Source organism: Larimichthys crocea, chromosome XVIII (assembly GCF_000972845.2).
Source record: "Larimichthys crocea isolate SSNF chromosome XVIII, L_crocea_2.0, whole genome shotgun sequence".
NCBI lineage: Eukaryota > Metazoa > Chordata > Actinopteri > Sciaenidae > Larimichthys > Larimichthys crocea.
Window position 1 is genome coordinate 17,277,054 of NC_040028.1, and position 20,900 is coordinate 17,297,953.

At 43.6% G+C, this 20,900-nt stretch overlaps 1 protein-coding gene across 2 annotated transcripts in view; it reads left to right on the forward strand.

Annotated features, from left to right (window-relative positions):
* Positions 1–5,021: 5,021 nt before the first annotated feature.
* Positions 5,022–20,900, forward strand: part of myo16 (myosin XVI) — a 95,893-nt gene continuing 80,014 nt past the window's right edge. Inside the window, exon 1 of one of the 2 annotated variants that reach the window (XM_019261183.2) lies at positions 5,022–5,161. The gene's annotated coding sequence lies outside the window, so the exon portion shown is untranslated. Of the gene's footprint in view, positions 5,162–11,985; positions 12,091–20,900 lie in introns of those variants that run through there. The other variant, XM_027291004.1, reaches the window with a different exon arrangement.

The following is a 20,900-nucleotide window of genomic DNA, read 5'->3' on the forward strand; positions in this document are numbered from 1 at the left end:
GTCTGGGTGGAGATTGTTGTTCCTTTTTTGGCCACAAGAAGGAAAGACTTGAGTGTGACAGAACATCCTGCCAGGTGGCTCGCAGAAAGATCGAGCTAAGGTTGAGCGGGAACAGTGGAAATCAGGGAAAAAGTGCCTATTTTTAGGTTGAGGCAAAAACTACTGAAGCAAGAGCAGATGATATGTGCACATTCAAAGGAGCTGCTTAACATGGATTTTCTTGGCCATAAATTACACATAATATGTGGTGTTAATAATGAATAACACCAGAATATTCATACAGTAGGAACTGGCAATTCATGTATGTTATGATTAATGGATTTCCAGTGGATTCGTAATGTGATCGTCATATGTTATTATCGTGTAAACTTGCTGCACAGATTAATGAATCGAAGCAAGTTAAAAAGTACATAATGAATTATTACAGGTTTGATTTCACACATTTACATAATCAAAAGATATAATAGTGGAACAGAGTGTAAATTTGGCCTTGTGATACATACAGATGATGGAAAAATATGAATATTGTGATATTGATCTGAAGTATTAAATACACTTTTCATAATCAGAAATTTATGACAGGCTACTATCTGCTATCAGCGACCACACAAAGGTCAGAAGAGTTGGTGTATGTCACACAGAAAAGGCTTCCATCTGAATTTTTCCATCTTACATGCTTTTGTTTTGAAATTCTGCACAAAAGATCTTGATACGGCTTCAACTCTTCTTTGTGTGTGTGTGTGTGTGTGTTCACAGACTCAGATACAGACACAGAGAGGAAAGAAAATTCAGTAATCCAGAGAGAGAGAAACATTCACAGTTCAACAGTTTGCAGCAAAATGTTAAAAATGATTTTTACTGACATTCATGCAAATGAGAAAACTTTACATCTGGGAACAGACGCTCCCTAGTGGTTCGTGGCACAATGCCCGAGGGAAACCCTCCCCCACCTCGATATTATTCTCGTGTGATATCATTGATGCGTAAAAATGAAAACACACACACATCAGCTGATTCTTTGACAGTGCTAATGGCTTAAAACGAGCAGAAATCAGTAACTACGATTCATATTTAGATGATTGGAGAAGAATAAACCTCTTTAAAACGTGGGAATGGTGACATCATTTTAAAACCTTTGAAACTAAACTACACTGAATTCACTCTAAAGTAACTTTTAAAAGTCTTACTCAGTGTAAAAGATAATTGTCCCCCACAGCATGATATCACAAGTTTGTCTCAGATATGGTGGCATCTTGTGATATTTTCCAGCCAGCTACTTTCTAACTTGCACATTTTGAAGAGATTGATATTGCTCTGGGGTTCTCCCCTACCTGCCTCACTCTATCCCATCTGTTTCTCACACACACACACACACACACACACACACACACACACACAGGCCTTCTGTCCGTTGGGGCAAAGAGTTAGACAAAGCCCAGTGGGTGGTCACTTCTTCACTAGGCATTTTGCCCTTGGAGTCATGGCTCCATTTGACAAGAAGGGAGACCGAAAACAGGGGGAGGGAGGTAGAGAGTCTAAAATAGAATGCTGAGAGAAAGAGAGATTTCAAACGGACTTAATGGATAGCAATCGCCATTTGTAGGAAAAGCAAGCAGAATAGAGAGAGAGAGAGAGAGACAGAGAGGCTGTGAGGCTAAAACAGATAGAGAGAGCAGGCCAGCCCCCGGGTGCTTCAGCCATGGAAGTCTGAGAAGCTCTTTGATGATCTGGTAAACAGAGCAAGGCGGCTGTACAAACACCGGCCGAAGAAAAAGAAGAAGAAGAAGGAGGAGGAGGAGGAGGCTATGGGAGAAGAGGGGAGCACAGACCTCTCCTATAAATGTGTCAAGCATGATGCTCTCCCCCCCACCTCCCTCCCTCCCTCCCTCTGGGGCAGAAATGTCTTTGTGTGGTGCCATGGTGACGGCTGGTGTGTTGGCGGAAGCTGATGTCATTGTGGGCTCGCCTCTCAAAAGAGAAACCAGCATCTGACCGGAGAATCAGGAAATGAGACCTGCTGTGTACACATGCTGGCACTGTGTGTAGTTCACACACTCACACACATGTTGCGAGTACACACAGTCGCATTATTACACACACAAAAAGCAGCATATATATATACATACATGCCCCGTAAAAGGGGACAAACGTATGTTTTGTTGCATTATAAGTAATAGTTTGCATTTGAATATCGAAGATATTGACACATAAATATTGATGTATATAACATATTTTATGTTATTTTAAGGCAGTCGTCCCTGCAAAAAACAAACATCCACCTCATATTTAGATATAAAATCTCAAGATTAGAGTCTGCTGCTTTTATTCTCCCAGACCAGACTGCATCCGATGTATTAAACGTGGACCTTAGTGTCCCCATCTGTCCTTTCATTTCCTCCCTCCTCCTCCTCCCTCTCTCTCTCTCCATGTTTTGGGAGCTTTAGGACAGGTCTGACTGATGACAGGGGCTAAAGGTGATCCACCGAATCCTGATTATAAGACCCGGCATGCTCTGCTTCTGCAGCAAAACACTCGCACTGCAGCGTCTGCGACTCACACATACATATATGAAACACATTCATTATCTCTCCTAATACTCCCGATTACAGCCCTGTACTCCAGTGCACTACACGGTTTGTCCATGCACATACTTCTCCAGTATTCGGGGATTACTTTGATCTGCTGCAGTCAGCCCCAAAATAATCAGGCTGATCCAGAGCCCTGCAGCTGAACTGGCAGCAGCAGCAGCATCGCGTGGATTCCTCATTTAAGTGAGGATTTGGTTTATCAACACACCGGATTGTGCCATCAGTTACTCTAATGTCTAAACGCCATGTTCTGTGCTCACCGTGCAGTAGTTTTTGAATCGATTAAGCCTGAGGAGAAGACACTAATTATTTTGGATCTGGAAAAAAAACGTGACCGACGCAGCAGAACAAGAGGATTATTTGTTTTTAACAGTGTCAGCATTAGATTTGTTCTCCCTCCTCACTACATAGGATGTGCAGGAATATAAGCTGATCTATAATTCATACGTTTCTGCCTCTGACTGGAATCAAACAGTGATGAAACATCAGGTTGGGAAATCTGCATGTGTGTGAGAAAAGAGCAGATTTCAAAGTTGGCTCTGTTCAAGCTCGTCTTGATGAATCTTTTTTTCTCGAGGACAGAGGAGAAAAAAAAAAAAAAAAAAAAAACATCAAATGACTGAGTGGAGGGAAGGATTTTGGTTTTTCCACAACTCCCCCTCCACCACCACCCCTCCTTTCTCCATCTCCTGACTCCCACTCCTCCGCTCGGCATTAAGATGGAGCTTTTGGCAGACACACACACACAGCCAGCGACATTTATCTAGGGCTGTTGTTGTGCCGTGCTAAAAGACTCCCCACCCTCTTGCACGGTTTTAGGGTGTGCAGTTTGTATACGCTGTAAATAAAAACTGTGTGAACGCCTTTTGCCAACTGTACCCTGATCTCTTCACCAGAAACAGAAAACACTGAGTCTGCAGAAGCATGAGCACGGCAATAAACTTAACATAATCATCTACAATGTGATTATAGGAAGACAGATTAACGCAATTCTGGGTATTTATTATGTATTTCTCAATTATTACTGTTCATTCCAGTGACAAAAATGACAACAATGGGAATCACTTAATTACAAAAGTGCTGATGCAAAGCTGTATAATACTCATTGACAGTATAAAGAATGGACAGCACATGTGCAGTGTCACCCACAGGTTTCTGATGAGCTCAGTGTGGTGGCTCTGGCTGCCACCATGCTGGTAGTCCTGCCTCTTTCGCCTCCCAGCTAATATAAAATCAGCAAGACATGGATCATTGGCGGACCAGATGAAGCCTTGGGTGCTTAAACAAGCCATCTGTAATGGCACCCACCTGTCAATCAAAGCGCCCACGCTGGTAATTATGCATAATTTCAACTTTTATATAATGTGAACAGGTGAGTTATATATAAATTCACCCTCAGTACAGTTGTCATGAATGGGAAAATTAGTTACAGAGACCAAAATAAATTTTTGTACCAGGCTGTAAACATGTTTATTATATTGTTTGTGTTTTGTTGTGATCAGGGCATTGCTGTAAAAGAGCAATTTGCTCAGTCAAGGTTTCCCTGAATAAAGAACGGAAATAATAATTTCTGCTGTGAAGTTGGACATTTTTAATATGGAGTCAGTTTTTGGCCACGGAGGTTGCCGCTTGGTAATACCACATCATAAGTACAGCATCAGTTTTACAGGTTTCAATCATGAGCTAAAAGTCACCAAAAAATCATTCAGCTTCGTCAAATCTGTGGCAAAATTTGATTGGCAATCCATCCAACAGCTGTGAAAACGTGTCTAATTAATTGGGCTGCTACTTAGGTTTCGACAAAGAAGTCTTCCTCTGGGGACCATGAATGTCTGCACACTGTTTCATGGTAATCCATCCGAAAGCTGTTAAGAAATTTCAGTCTGGACCAAAGTGGCTGACAGACATTGGCATCCCAAGGGGATGAGAGGGAAGGGTGGAGGGTGGAGGGCGGTGGTGGAGAAGGCTGGTGTTAGGGTAGGCACATCTGCTGCACGCTGCTTTTTTGTCCTCCCGTTTTCACTATTAGGCTTTTGTTTGAGCGATTGGTTCTCCTCCCCCTTACACACAGCACGCACACACACACACACACACATTCACACACAGACGCAACAGAGTGTAGTGTGTATGAAGTCCTGTATGTGTCACTCATTCCCACCAGCTGCTTCTGGGCTTGTGATAAGCAGTTGTAATGAGAGATTTAAACTCGTTTTTCTCTCTCGTACAAACACTGTCGAACTCCTAAATCTCTCTCCGTCTCTCTCTCTCTCTCTCTATCACTGACTCATGCTCTCTCTCCATTTCAATGCCTCCCCCCTCCCCAGTTCACCCAAACTGGCACACTCCCCTCTCTCCCCCTCCCTTTCTCTCTGCCTCTCTGATGGGATGTCAGTGGAGGACTTTAGCCTCTGGGTGTAGATGTAGAAAGAGCTTGGAGAGTTGATATTTCTTTCACACTCTTTCTCTCACTGAGTGTTTCAGATCTTTGCAGCTGAGACCACGAATCGTCTCTGGATGTTGTTTCCCAGTCGGCAAGAAAGCGTCAAGAACTACGGTGGAAATGTCACAGTGAGGTACGGTGCCACTTATCTGCTGTTTGTTTGTGTGCGGGTTGTGCTCACATGGGGCCTGATGGCATAATGTTGTCCACTGGCAGTTTGTTCCTCTCATGGTTTCATTGCTTTAGTCTTTCTTTAGAGATTTTCCGTAACTGAACAAACATCTAACAAAGAGTGTCTGCCTCTGTCTGCATCCACTCTACTTTACACGTTTTCTTATTCTGGGAATTTCTTCTTCTTCTTAAATGTCCACCGTCTTTGTTCAGCGTCTAAGGACTGGCCTTTGTTTCTTTCCCCTATTTCTTTCTGTCTCTGCATGCTGTTGTTTGCCCCGAGATGCTGCATGTGTGGCGGGGCTGGCAACGCAGAAAGAGAGAAAACAGGTTTGTTGGCTTGTTCACTGCACACACAAACACACTCTCATCCAAAAAAAAAAAAAAAAAAAAAGCCCTTGGAGGCTACTAGATGTCAGCTGGGAATCGTCCCAGTTTTCAGAGGACCTTGGGCGGCTTTCACACAAACGCTGTGATGGTGGACGTGTGATGTGTACACTGGACGCCTGAGTGTCAATGTTTAGAGAGAGACTGAGACAGAGGACGGATAGAAAAAAAGTGAAAGACAGACAGAGAAGGGCAGCGAGGAGACAGTCACACCAGAGCAGGAAAAGCTTTAGAGTCTAAAATCTGTCCGCCTCTGAACATAACTCTGCCCGTGTCACCCTACAAAACTCTGCTTTTGTTTCACAGGAGCTCACAGATGGGCTCATTCAGACTGCTGAGAGTCTACACATCCCAGTGTGTGTGTGTGTGTGTGTGTGTGTGTGTGTGTGTGATGAACCTGTTGGTGTTAAACACTTGGGACGATGATAACTGTTACACACTGTGTAAAAAATCGATCACGATAAACTGATGTACAGGGATGATTTCCATTTCAGTCACAGCCTCCCTTTCAACAAGCTGTGTGTGTGTGTGTGTGTGTGTGTGTGTGTGTGTGTGTGTGTGTGTGTGTGTGTGTGTGCGTGTGTGTGCTACACCCATCTGTCCTGCTGCTCAGCCAGATTGTGGGCCTGCCAGCGTTGCATGGAGGTATCACTCTCCCTAAACTGAAAAGATTATCTCAACCACATGCTTCCACAATGCTTTTCTCCAGCAGCTTCCTTCTGGCTCGTCTTTCTTCCTTCATACTCTTCTTTTCCTTTGGAACACGACAAAGCGTGCTGCTCTGTGCTGATCTGTGGGTGTAGCAGGCAAGACGTCTGAAAGCTGCAGCCAGTCCGTCTGTGTCAGGACGTAGCCCAGTCCCCTGTGCTGTGGTCAGCTGTTGAGCCACATGCTCTCAAGACTTAGTCACCACCCTGCCTGATAATTATGGGTTGATTTATGAGCAAGAGGGGACGATGACGAAGAACAGGAGGACGAGGAGCAGGAGGAGGAGGAAGAAGAAGAAGACTTTTCCCTGCAAGAAAGCTTTGTGATGGATCTGCCGCTGTCAGAGCTCCAGAGGTGTTCAAGGAATATACATCCCCTCCCACTGTTTCACTCATGTAAAGCAGCCCACCGACTGCGTTGCGACCCTGAGGCCCCGTGGCTTTGGCAAGATTTAAATGACACCTTTTATGCATGATTAAGGAGGGGAAAGTTGCTCACTGAGGAAGTGTGCTGAGAGGAAAACTAGATAATACAGCCATCAACTGTTACCTGGAACATTTCTGTCTGTTGTCTGATCATTCAAGTTGAACTGCTGAAGAATTCCAGTTCGCTAGCACCTCTAACTGGGGGGCCTCCTGAGGGCCTCACAAGCCTTTGTCTACATTTTTGATGCCTAACCTTTGGTCTGTCCACCAACCGATCTATTCTTAGATGGGACTTACCGGTTACCACGCTTACTGGATTTCCTTTGCAGCTCCTCTAATGGACACCAGCACACACACACACACACTCCTCTAGCCCCCCTTCAGAAAAGAAAACACACTTGCATACACTGAGCAGATAGATGCATTTCAGGCAGCTGACGTCAGAAGGCAGACAGCTGACTGAGCAGACAGAAGTGGGGGGGTAGGATGGGATTAAAGGGGGTTACCGTTCATCTGGGGAAGCCGGAGATTCGTTTCACCCACAAAGCTGATTAGGCCAAATTGTAATCCACACCAATATGGGCTATTTATAATTGGTGAATTTGAGACAGATTAAAATCTGCAATGTCTAGAGGCATACATTTAAATAGAAACAAAGACTGCATTCGTTTGGATATTGATTGATCCCAGGGCCTCACAACTAATCTAAATATTATTGACATTGCAATATCCAAATCATAAAAACTACAGTTCTTTGATAAAGGGAAAATGTGTGAGAAAACAGCGCTTTACTGAAGTGCTGCAGAGACGTGTTTGGTAAAAATGGTCATTCCTACTATGTGAACAATATTGCAATCATAATATTTATCAAAATATTCACAAAAGGATTTTTTAAAACCATATTATACATTAATAATTGATCCAATATTTGATTGGCTAATCTTTAACAGAGATAAATGCTCAGAGGTACCACAACTTAAATATTCTTACTGTAGGTAATCAGATACAGCAAACATTTTGAGTATTTTCAACTTGTCGGGTTTTACAGTGAAACCAAACACCAAATCTACTCCACTTCCAGTGATATAAAACATAAAACGTCAACACAGCCTAACAATGTCTGATTTAGAAAATGTAATAAATACAAAATAAACAGGACGTGTAAATCCGTCACTTTTCCTATCGCCATTTTCTTTCTTCCGATATATCTCAGGTGTCCACATTGCGAGTTGCAAAACGATCCTAAGACGAGGATGAATTCCCAGACTATTCTTACGAGCATGGGCCCATGGGAGCGGGCAGTTGGCCGACTCAAACAGCAGCTAAAGCTAATGACAGGTGGTGGGAAGCACTGCTGGCAGCAGCAGCAACAACATGTTATTTGGGAGTGGAAGTTTTCCAGCATAGCAAGATTGAATCCAAACCTTTGGTCAGACACCCCCACCCCCCCTTCCACCATCTGATGAAACAGTATCATCAAACAGAGCAGTGCGCATGGGTTCAACACTAAACAGGTGCATCGGCTGACACAAAGGTTTACCCAGCCCTATATGATGGTAGTCTTCGTCGGAGGAGGAGGAAAGGGGGAGGCTGTTCCCTGTTTGACCCCATCTTTCCATAGAAGACTTCCTCATACTGTAGTAATGCGGGCTTGCTGCCTCTGGCATGTGACCGGTGGCCTTGCAGACTTTGTTGCCCTTCCAGATCTATTATCAGACACCGTGTCTGTAAGGGACATCAGTGTCAGGGTCAGGGTATGGGCTTGCCAGGACTTGCTTCTGCGTACGTGTTTGTGCGTGTATACATGTGAACATCTCACCTGTTTGCACCCTGAACCGGAACGATAGAGCTTTACAGTGCTTGTGAGGAGAAAAAAAAAAGAGCACGAGTGAAGGTGCTGAAGGTAATTTAATGTGTAGTGAGTGGGAATTGAAATGACAAGATGGTGTGACACGGCAGGGATTGTGACCAGGGACGAAAATGTTTTCCCCCGAAAGAGGACAGATGTGGAAGGGAAGAAGCGACAGATAAGGCGCTTAGAGAGCAGCTCATACAGCAGCTATTCCCTCGCCTTTCTGGAATGTGTTAGGAGGGCAGGTGTATAAAATGTAACTACTTTACTGCAACTATCAAGCCTCAAACACACACATGCATCCATGCATGCACGTGCACGCAAACACTAGTCCACCTACCTGGTTTTCTAAGCCTACAGTTAGACAGTGTATATTATAGAGTGGAAAATATGAGCCCAGCTGCAGAGCAATGCTGATGATTCGAACAGCGTTCCCTTTAAAACCACTACTTTGATCTATCCGAGAAGCCGTGGGGGGAGTGTATGCTGAGATGAAAGCCCGGCTGTGATGTTTGTGTGCCTGATTTCAAGCATGTCATCTCTCACGTTCAACCCTAATCAAATTAGGTCAATACCTAATGGGGCATGATGCCCCCCTTCTTACAATGCTATGATACACTCCCACATACTATCATGCAAATCGTGCCGATGCCTGTCAGAGTGTGCAGCAGAGAGGATGCAAGACAGAGAGAGAGAGAGACGGAGAATGTACGGATGAAAGAGTGAGGCAAATAGCTGCGGAAGAGACTGATGCACGGCGTAGCCGAATGATGGTGCAATATAGTGCAGGGAAAAAGAGAGGAATCGAGGTGAAGGGCAATAAGAGAAGGAGAAGGGATGGAGTCATATCCTCTGCACATTTCCGTGAGTGCAGATAAGAGCTCCGAAGAGAAGGATAATGTCGAAAGATCTCAGGCCATACTGTGGAGGGAATTGCTTCAGCTTTGGATTAAAGGTGGTGTGCCTCTCTGTGATTTGAACCTCCTAGTCTGGTAATTTCATGGCCCATTGAGGTCAATTCATAGATTTAATACACACTCTTTCTCTCTGTGCTCTAACTTTGTCTCCATCTTCCAATCTTTCTTACATTTGCCAATTGACCCTATTCCAGAGGGAGTTCAGCTCAACTAGAGCCACGACCACACACCTACCTCACCGTAACAGGGGTCTAATAAGCAGAGAAGCATAAGAAAGCGTTGTTAAGTCAAGGTTAAGTGTGATAAGTCTAGCAAGCCACTCACACACTTACAAAGCCAAAAGTTGAGAGAGAGATAGGCCGCGATTCATTGTGAATGACCGCCCTGCCGAGCTCCAAACTCAAAAGGCACGGGGAGAGGAAAGTTGAGAAAAGCTCAATTATACAGGGATTAAAGCAAGAAAAGATTTGTGAGCCTTGTCCAGGAGGAAATGTGTGCAAAGCATTACATGAATTTAAAACTTCTCTGTGCCAGAAATCAGAGAAATTTAAGCCCCGACTTTATGTAAAAGACCAGGCGCGAGCAAATCTAACAAACTAACTGTGACGACAACAGAAAAGAACAACTTCCTCGTGTGCGGCACTGCAGCTAAATCAGAACACAGCTGTCCGGTCGGAGCGGAGCATGTAAATAATGTTCTCCGTGAAACACACACGAAGAGCTACAGCTTCACGCCTAGTTGTGCGAACGCAGCACAAGTCGTCTCCGATCTTGGAATTATGGGTTGGTACTGTATGTACCAGGGCAGTGACAGACTGCTGTATGTTGAGCATGAGCAGGCACACGCAGAGAACATTTGGCCTCTGACTGTGTGGATGTCCAGACTGGCCAGCTTGTCCACTCTTGTTGTGTGCATTTATAGGATAGTGTAGTAGTGAACTGACTGACACATAAGGAGCAGCCGTTCAAATGACACACGAAGTGACAAATAAAACCAATTGAGGAAAGTTAGGTAACAAAAAAGGACATCAACGCAACCTTTAAATATGATTTTAGACTCCCTCAAAGGAATCTTAAACTGTATAACTGTAATATAATTTAAATAACACAAGCACAAAACAAGCAAAGAGCTTCTTTTGCACATTCAAGATAATTACTGATGAAAAGAATGCATAACTGCAGAGTCTGAGCAGATTTTTAAATCATGTCGATGCTACCCCGGTGTGTAATCAGGTGAATAGTGTCTACGCCCTGATTACAACCACCCATGAGATGTACTTGACACTTAACGGGACTAATTCACACACCAACAACAACTATTTCACAAATTCTGGTAGAACTGGATCATATTTTATGCATAAAACATGATCCAGTTCTACCAGAATTACCAGGAGTAAATGTGAACTACAGCTAATGTTAACTCAGATTATGAGCTCAGACCACCAGGGGGTGGTGGCGAGTGTTTGTACGTGTCATGACAGAATCGGAGCTCTGCAGGCGGGATGTAATGTAACTGAGCTCAGCAGCGTCTAAGGGACATAATAAGAGAGGTGACGTTGACGGAGGAAGCTAAGAAGAGAAAATGAGCCAGACAGGAGTAAATCTTGGAGTGACTTTTAATCGTTTTTTAAATAAAATGCTGAAAGACAGACGAGCTGGGCTTCTGCTGTTGGACTTAGTAAGTAAAATTATCTGGCTGCTATGTTTTGTGTTGTTGCACTTGCTTGATGTTGGACTAGTTTTCAAGTGTAAGTGATATAATGATGTAATTTACGTATATATGCTACATATATATGTAAATTCTACATATGAAAGAGTAATCACAGGTGTTACCAATGATACTAATTAAGGAGGTCCAGTTCCATTCAGCTCCAGCAGAGTCAGGGTGCTGCAGCGGTGCAGCTTAGCTCACTGGAAACAATAAATGGAACTGAACCTTAATTAGTGTCATTGGTAACACCTGCTGACGCTGCTGTTTCATGTCAAATTGGCTGATGTGGAAAAAGTGGTGAGCATAGTGACTTTTACATTGCTGCCAGCAGGAAAAGCTCCTCGAAGAACATTGTCTTCCTCGGTATGACAGCATTAGGGAGACTTAATGAGACTTTCGTGCTAACAGGTAACACTGAGTCTGCCATGCTGACTTAGCTGAGCTCCTTGGAAGTGGAGGACAGCTTCAAGGTCAGAACAATTATTTTATCTTAAAACATATTGCATTGGCTTGTGTCATAATTTTCACCTTTTGTTTTTTTTGTACATCATTTTTCATAGCCTCTGTGTTTATATGAAAGACCTAGACTCTGTGCTGCTGTAGAGTACATTCAGTGGAAATACTGGATATAAAGTTCTGAAGTTTCACCCCAGCTGTCAGACGAGGAAAAAGAGAGTCTGAGATGTCTATATAACTCATAAAATATAACCGACTGCTGGATAGCTGGTGAAAAATAACAATGTTTTGATCCGATTTTTCCCTTCATGTGTAGTACACAACGCCCTGCATGAGTCATGGAGCGCTGATTTCATGATCGGTGATAACTGGCAGCATCGGTAGCAGGACGCCGAGCCTCTGCCTCTTACTGCTGCCAGTGGAGTGACTCATGATGTAAGTAATCCACGATGACCACAAAGAGTATACTGTGCATGGCTGTCCAGAATAATGCTTCTAATAGAGGTTAAATAAAAGACAAACCTTTTCACCTAGTTCACAATGTGAGAATACATCAGTGGTGCATGAACTATGACTTACTGCGCGTGGAAATAAGGCTGAGAAACAATAACTTGTTACTTCAGGGTGATGAGCTGAGCAGTGGCAGCGCAGGGTGAGTAAAGTGATGAAATGTGGACCGGTGGGGGTCATAATTGAATGACGGAGGCAGCTTCAGGCGGAGGTGATGGTGTGAGTGTGTGTCTTTGTTTGATTTTCGTCTCTGAGTGACCAGATTGCCCACCTCCCTCCTTTTCCAAGGTCAACACGGGGATTATTAGCAGAGAGGCACCGTCGTAATGATCATCAGTGATGGCCATTAACTATTCATCACCTCACACTACACTGTGGGGCCGAGTGTGAGTCTATTGGGGAGTTACACACATCTGCAGCTTTTAGGTTTATGTGTTTGTCCGTGTGTGCAGATTAGACAGCTGGCTCACATCTAAACAAGAGATACTCAGTCCCACCTATTCAGACTCGGTTGTGTTCCCCACCGCCAGCTCTTTTTGTCTGCCAGTTCTCGTCTTTTTATGGGACAGCCTTGACACAAAAGTACGCCTGTTTGACCACAAAGTCTTCAGGGTGTGTTTTGCTACATGAGGTGAATCCAGGCGCCTCCCCTTTTTTGTGTTTTCGTACCCTCCTACTCGTTCCCCCGCGATGTAATAGTAGAGGGGAGGAGGGGAGGTGTGGATGCTTGTGAGGCTGGGGGTGTGACTGTACCCCCCTCTCAGATGGAGAAAGTGGGCTGGGTTCACCGAGGTCTGGAGAGGGGGAGGGACATAGAAAGACAGAGAGAGAGAGACAGAGAGAGAGACAGATGTAAAAGAATGAACGGCTTCAAGCGGCAGAGTTGCCATGGCTACGGGGGGAAACGGATGAATGAATGACATCACAGTGGCGGGGAGGTGAGAGAGTGTGAAATTGATTTGGTGGCGGAGCACGGGGAGGCGTCTCTCGTTTGGGTCTTCGTCGGGCAGACACATTTCTCTCTCTCCTCCGTGTGCCCTGGTGTCTCCTGTGGATGAGCTCTCACCGGTGAGTCTGTTTTCTCTCCCTCTCTGCCCCTCCATCAGAGTGAAGGTTGAAGGTTTTTGAGGATGAAGGCGAGTGTAGGTGTGATTTTTCACACTGATAGGTCTTGACAACATGTGAGACAGACATATATAGAGAGGACATGTGTGTGTGTGTGTGGTGTCCCGGTGTGCCGTGAAAGGAAAGGCAGATGTGCCGTGCAGTTGTCGTCGCTCTAAATATACCATGAGATGCTTCAGCGTGGAAGAATGTGTGCGTTTCTGGCTTAGAATGAACAGCTGATTGTGCAAGAATGATGTCAGTGTGCTGTCAGATCCCTCGCCTTAACAAGAATTATGAGCGGTGTATATGTAGTAACACTTAGGAGCTCACACTTGAGCGTGAATCTGTTGTTGATGTTCATGTGTTGGAGAGAGAGACGCTCTCTTGTGGCTGTGTTGTTGTCAAGCATCTGTGTGCCGATGCTTTCAGTTATCATGCCATCATTTTCCTGTCTTGTCACTTGGCCCCACAGGGGTCAGCAAACTGAAGTCTCACTACTTGAAAAGAGGAGCTGGAGTTTGAACCTGGCTCCTCTGATTAAAGTGTAGTCTTTCCTCGCAGTGTGCCACCCCGCTGTGAGTTCATTGGCAAAGCCTCGTGCCATTCATCCCGGCTGCGTGATTAATGATGACGTTGACCTGCGATGACCCCCCTGAGGGACAAATGGCCACAGTTGAAGGGTAGGGGCTAGAGGTGACAGCAAAGACAATCAGGACCCCTTAGCTCAGTGTCTCTTCTCTTTGGCCAACATCCAGAATGGAGGAACAGATAGCACAAGGGCTCAAAGGATCAGCATTTAGGCTAGATTTTGAAAGAATAATCCATTATTGGACCACAACTGGTCTACAGATCTGTTGGAATGCACCCAGGTGAATTCCTGATGGTGGTTTGTTTTTCACATCTTTTCAGCTGCTACCATCAAGGCCACGCTGTTGTTGAAGAGAGAATTTAAGCTCCAAGGACAATGTACTGTAGGCAATCGGGTATGGCCTCCTGTGGCAGGCATGTGTGAACGGTGCTGTCTGTTTGGCGCCTGGGAGAATATGCAAAAAGAGACAGATTTACATTTGAATTTGCATTTAGTCATTTCGCTACTGCTCCTAACCAGACCATCCTGTTTTATTCAGAAATGACAGCTTCCAAAAACAGTGTACGAGGGTAAAGACCATGACAATACAGGGAACACATTTTCTTGTAATGCCTGTGGCTGTGAAATGTTGGAATTAAAAAGTAAAGAAAGTTTTTAGTTTTTAAAAGTGCAGGAGAAATGTTGAAAGAGGATATCAGTCAGTTTAGTTTGCTTCAAACTTTTCTTCTAAAGTGTTTCGGTATTATAGCGAGGTAACGTTAGGTGGAGGAGCTAATGCCTGGAACGTGTCTTTGAGACGGAGTAAGGTGTCGGCACTGTGGGTACGCTCAGGGCGTTAATTATAAACAGGGAGAGGATGAATATACATGAGGCTGCTTCAGATAGTTTAATTTGAAGCTGAGGAGAACGGACCGTGGCAGGTGCAGGAAACCACACAGTGGGAGTGGATTGCTTGGCTTTTGTGTACATTAGCGTCAGCCACAACTGGTTCGTTGTATTTATCGAGAGGAGAAATTAAGGCGGATGTTCACTGGCTCCACTACAGACAATATAAAACAACTCTCTTTTAAGTCACCACACTGTAAAAGCTCGGCTAAGTGAACCACTGTCAGCATGCCAGCTTTTTTAGATGCCATGGTTGGGGGCACAATTGGGTCAGCAGTGTAGAGCCACACCAGTCCCGAATGCTCTTTGTCTGCACTCTGGGAACAGATGTGCCCTGTAGCGAAAAACACAGCTCAACATAGTGTTTTTTTGTCTCTGTTGGGAGGAAATAATCGGAACTGAAGCCGTTCCACTCCTCTGACACTGAATCCTGTCTTACAGCGCTGTTTCCAAAAACTGTGTGACTAGAAACTGAGAATTTTCTGTTGTGTTTGGAAAATGAAATGCCCATTTTGAATTTAACGTCAGCAACATGTTTCACGTTTACTGCTCTGTTCATCACCTCTTCCTTTAACAACACTCTGTGCAAACTGAGGAGACTTCAGTACGATTTCAGTTCCTCAACATTGAAGAAGAAGTCGTCTACTTGGCAGCAAATGTTACTCCAAAACTGTACCAACATTAATGCCTTCACAAATGTGCAGGTTACCCATCATGCCATGTGCACACATACCATCACAGATGCTGCGTTTGGATGCTCCCTCTCCTCTCTCCAAACAGAACCTCAGGACAGTTTTCCACTTTGTCTCAGTCCATCTTAAATGTGCTCAGCTGCGCATCCATTTTCGTCTTTGCATGGTTGAGTTTCAGCTGTCATTTGTGGACGCAGTGATGAACTGTGTCCACAGGCGATTATGATGTCTACGGCAGAATCGTGTCTGTTTTTGATGCGGTGCTGTCTGCAGGGTCTAAAGATCACGGGCATCCAATGTTGGTTTTTCAGTTTAGATTTCTTCTGATTCTCTGAATCTTTTAATGATATTATGAACTGTGGACGATGAAATACGCAGATTCTTTGTAATTTTATGTTGAAACAATATTCTCAAATTGAAAGTTGAGCTGTGAACCCGTCCCCATCTTTACTTCTTTACTCTCTCTAACCTGTCGCCAGTTAACCTCCTTCTTTGTCAGATAGATTTTCACTTTTGTTGCCACTGTCCAACTTTTTTGTTGTTGGCATCAAATTCAAAACAGGCGTATCACTTTTCCAAAAAAAAAAATCTCTATTTCAACATTCCAAGTTGTCTTTGACATGACATTTTGTTTCTGTTTTGTAACCAGGGTCTGTGTGTGTTTAGTTTTTTTCTTTATCTTTCAGTTCACTCTGTTCATGACTGCTGGATAGGAGAAGGCGTTTAAAGGAGGTTGCTTAGCGACATGAGGGGTTGTGTTTACACCATCCTGAAGTCAGCTTGTGTGTGTGTGTGTGTGTGTGTGTGTGTGTGCAGTCAGTCCTTCCTCCTTGTGGTGTCAGCTGGTTGGCAACACTGTGGTCAGTTATGGTGACTGGACATGTACACAGACACTCAACATGCCCACATGCACAGACTGTGTGGAGGGTTTTGTCTTGAGCTCGTCCTCACTCTATTTTTCTTTTCTCCACTTTTCTCTTTATTTTTTAGGACTTTAATTCGTGGAGTAGAGATCCCGTACTTCACAAGAAGTGTCACCAACATCTCCTCCTGGGATGTTTAGCACATGGGTGAGCCCGTGTATTCGCGTAGTGGAGACTATTATCTCATGTCCTGAAACAGCAGTGCTGTCATTGCTAATTACTAACGGTCAACCTTTAAATGCTGTTATTATGGTAGTATAGCTGACACAACTTTTTCAGCTTCAGCCATTTCTTTTTTATTAAGAGCTCACAGCTCAGCTGTTTGACACAATCTTTTTTAAAGCAAGTGTAAATGAGGCGGTGCAACAGCAAGTAGCTTAATCAGACAGGCATGCCTCCGTATCTAAATCAGAGTCAGAGCCAGCTGGTAGTGTTCCCAATGCTTTCCTGCCTCAAACCACTGAAACAGTAAACTCAAATATAATGAAATTCTTCCCCAACGATGCATGCAGCCACTCATATGTATTCAAAAGTGAGAACATTTTCTGCAAAGAGACTTTTGTTTCAACTATATGTGAGTTGGTGTAGAGTATAGTGTCTGACCTTGTTACTTCTTCTCACAAGGCTACCCGGGAGTGATGTTACCTTGTCCTAGGGGAGCTTACACAGGTGTATGCTGGGATGTCAGTTTGGGTTAATTTTGCATTTGATAGCCTGACACTCATTAACCGATAACTAACCTGTTTTATTTTAATTGAGAGAGGAGCACACTGGACTGTAATCTTCCAGTTAGCACTTTGGATGTTACGTTAGTTGGAATCATTGATTGTATGATACATAAGAATAATGACTTGCAGGGATGTGGGGCTAATTTGGGAGCGAGGGCAGCCACCTCAGCCAGAAAGTCAATAATATCGCTGACTGGTCAAACACAAGCTTTATGAACAGAGCATTCAGACTCCAAGCATGCACTAGTTGTAGAAGGTGTATCCATATTAGTCACCTCTTCACAGCAACTGTCCAGCATTAGTTTAGACATCACATGACATTAAATTATGAAGAATGATAAATCGCTCTGCTTTTGTCTAGTCTGATATGATGGAAAAAATTGTTTCTGGGACTATTTGGTTGAAAAAAGGCCATTAAATTTCATGTGTGTATATTTAGGGGTCTATAATTACCTCAAATTGCCATGTTGAACTACAGTAGCCCAGAACGGACAAACTAAACACTGACCAGACTAGATCAGGGCTGTTTCATGTATTTTCCCTTCATGCTAGGAAGAAAATCATCAGCTCCAGTGCTATATATGAGTAAATCCTTTCGGGTGTACTTTCCTGTCTTTTGCAGTTGTTTATTAAATCTGTTCCTTTTTCGAGTATGCTGAAGAATGACTAAATTAAACTGAACTCACAGGGAACTGAACTACTGTCTGTATAGTTACTGTGTTTGTCTAACAGCCAGATGGGAGAACTTGCAAATCGCAGCGACTACATTGACTCATTGTTAAAACTTACACGTTGTGTCCGTGCATGTTGTCTCACAGCCTCAGCAAGTGTAGCTACAAACTAAAGCATTTTGTCTAATCCAACATCCTGATCTTTAATCAATAACTGCTGAATATCTGCAAACACTTCGTTTCATGTAAAACGTCCTCTGTGTTTCAAAAGAGTCAGCACGACAGAGATTTGTTTCCTTAAAATCATTACACTCAAACCTAATTATTATTATTAGTGTACTGATAATTATATACTATCCCCATCTAGCATTTTGTGTCAGTCTATATCAGCTCTGCCAAAGAAAGAACAAATTGCTGGTTGCGTATAATTGTACATGTTTAGGAGTGTGTGTGTACAGTACAGTGTGTGCACGCTTGCTCACACACACAGCAGGTATCATTGCTGCTTGAATTTGAGCAGCTGTGAGTGTAACACGATAACATAAGCAGAATGTTCATGTGGGGTAGGAGTTAGATCCAACTGTTCACGGGTCTGTTAGCTCGCCGTGAGTCACTAGTACAGTGTGTGTGTCAGGCAGCGGTCATGGTTTTCAGTCTTAGTCAGCGGAGAACAGAACAAGGTAACAGGAGGACGCCACCTCTGCGCCCAGCGCTGCTTTAGTCGGGAGCTTCTCGCATGCAGGACTGCGCTGCTCTTTTGTTTGTCCGGTTATTGATTGTCTCTCGCTGAAGCTTGCAGCCATCCTTTATGTTCCCATGTTGTCCATTGTGCCAGCTGCTTGGAGCTGGGAGCTATGGGAGAGGCTAGTGAAGGATAGACAAAGGAAGGGAGAGAGATCCACTCGCTGCCAGTTTGAGGGTTTGTTGGAGTTGACGGGTGGAGGGGAGAGAAGCAGACACATCATTAAAGGCAGAAAGTGAAAGAGAGAAACTCTCATAACTTATTAATTGTTATAGTTCTCCTTTATCTCCCACTCCTTTTGTCATTTACTAATTTACTTCATTTGTCTGTCAAATTGTCCTGATTCTGACAGACTTTTTACTTTACTCCCCCTCCTTTATGATTCCACTGTGTCTTTTTCTTTTTGCCCATGGCCTGCGGTGATAATAAGCTGAATCAGTCCGCCAGTGTCCCTTTATAGCAGTGTACTGACTGGGAGAGGTTACAGATGTTACCTTTCTGTTCTTCCCTCACTCTCCTTCCTTCCAGCTGAGTCTTGACCTGTGAAATTACAGTAATTTACCTGTCTGGTTTCCAGTCCAGTCCACCACCTGACCCCTTTTATTATGATCGTATGCCCTCCTTAAAAGTATCAAGATGAATTATGATGAACCACTTTTCAGTTTTTGTCTAGTCCTTCTGTTTGTTTCTTATAGGGAATCTTGATCAACCATTCAATCGGATTTCATCCTTTTGATTTGATTGTCATGGTTTAGTTGGGGAGCTTTTCAGGACATTTAAGTGTTGAGCTGACTGATCTGCCTAACAGCGAGCGTCTTGTTGGCGCTCTAAGAGCATGCACGCACATGCGTATGACACAACTGTAGCTGAATTACAGACAAATGGACCTGGCAGCTACAAAACCGATTCCTATACTGGTAGCACCTGATTTCTCTGGAAACAAAGATTACATTTTTAATAGGCATTTCTCACATGTAGGAAAAAGTCTGCTATTATCCACATTACACAGTATTTCTACCAACACCAAAGCAGTACTTTTTCAGTACCTTAATTTTAATGGCAAACTACTGAAATGTTAAATATTAACATACAAGGAGCCGTACAAAAACACATGATGCTAATACCTTTTCAATGCTACAGACAGATATCTGTGTCTCTGTGTGGGGTTATATACTCAGCTCTGGTGACTGTTGCACATGGTGCGCCTGCACAAAACCTCAGGTGAATTTTGCTCATTCGTACTTGTTCTGTTTGAGATGAATGACCTGCTGTCTGTCAGGAGAGGAAGCGTGTCACTCTGCAGCCGTGCCTGTCCGAGCAGCTCCTGGGAGCTGTTGAAAGCAACACTTGGCTTTTTGATCCAGATGGACTGTGTGACTGTTTTTTGGATGCCATTCTCACGGTCATCTGTCCACCTTTTGTCCATCATGCTTTTGCACAAATGCATTTAATGTGTTTGTCTGCTGAATGGTGATGATTCACCATTGATTCACCATTCAGCAGTGATTCAGCCCTCTGACAGGTTTATCTGTAGCTGGAGACGCTGGAGGCTCCATTACCATATTTGGTTTTTATCTCTAAGAACTTCATAATTTATTATTGTGCCAATGCATGTCACCATAAGTTGTTTTTTGGACTCATACATGACATGATGCAGCTTTAAAGGTCACTGTGTCAGATTTCAGGTGCTTTATTTACAGAATATGGCAGATATGGAATATAATATGCATAACTATGTTTTCATTAGTGTATAATCAGCTGAAAATAACCAGTTTTCCAGTTTTCATTCCATTTTTCCGGTACAGTGCTGTACCGTCTCATGTTAGGAAGGAGAGGGCAGCGAGGGGGTGGCAATAATCAGCTACACTGCTAAATATCATCTGTGTGTTGACTTGAGGCACATAAACCACATATTTCATTCACTGGAGTTTCTTGGTGACCTTCAGCATCATGCAGCAAAATGTTTAAATCCTCCCCTCGCAGGCAAAGATCCACCGCGGTATTGAACCAATATAACTGCTTAGCTATTAACTAGTATTATGATTATTAAATAGTAATCCCTGCTGTTCAGTTTAAACCTGGACTGAGCTGCTGTTTTGGAGGAGAAATGGTTGGATTATAATATAATCCAGCCTAAAGGGTGAAACCCTGATTATACATTTTACATTTGCACGAGGTGTGCTGCATTTATAGTTATCTTTTAAGTGATTCATCAATTTCTGGTGATCAAATAATCCCTGACAACCAAGTCAGTCACAGAGCTTCAGGTTTCTTTGTGGTCTTTGCATAGAAAAAGACGTAAATTGTGTGTGACTGACAGCTCTAAACATTTGCTCAGTCAGTCTGTGTGTTACACCTTAATGTCCTGTTTGTAGGTAATGCTGCTTGCTTTGTTTCT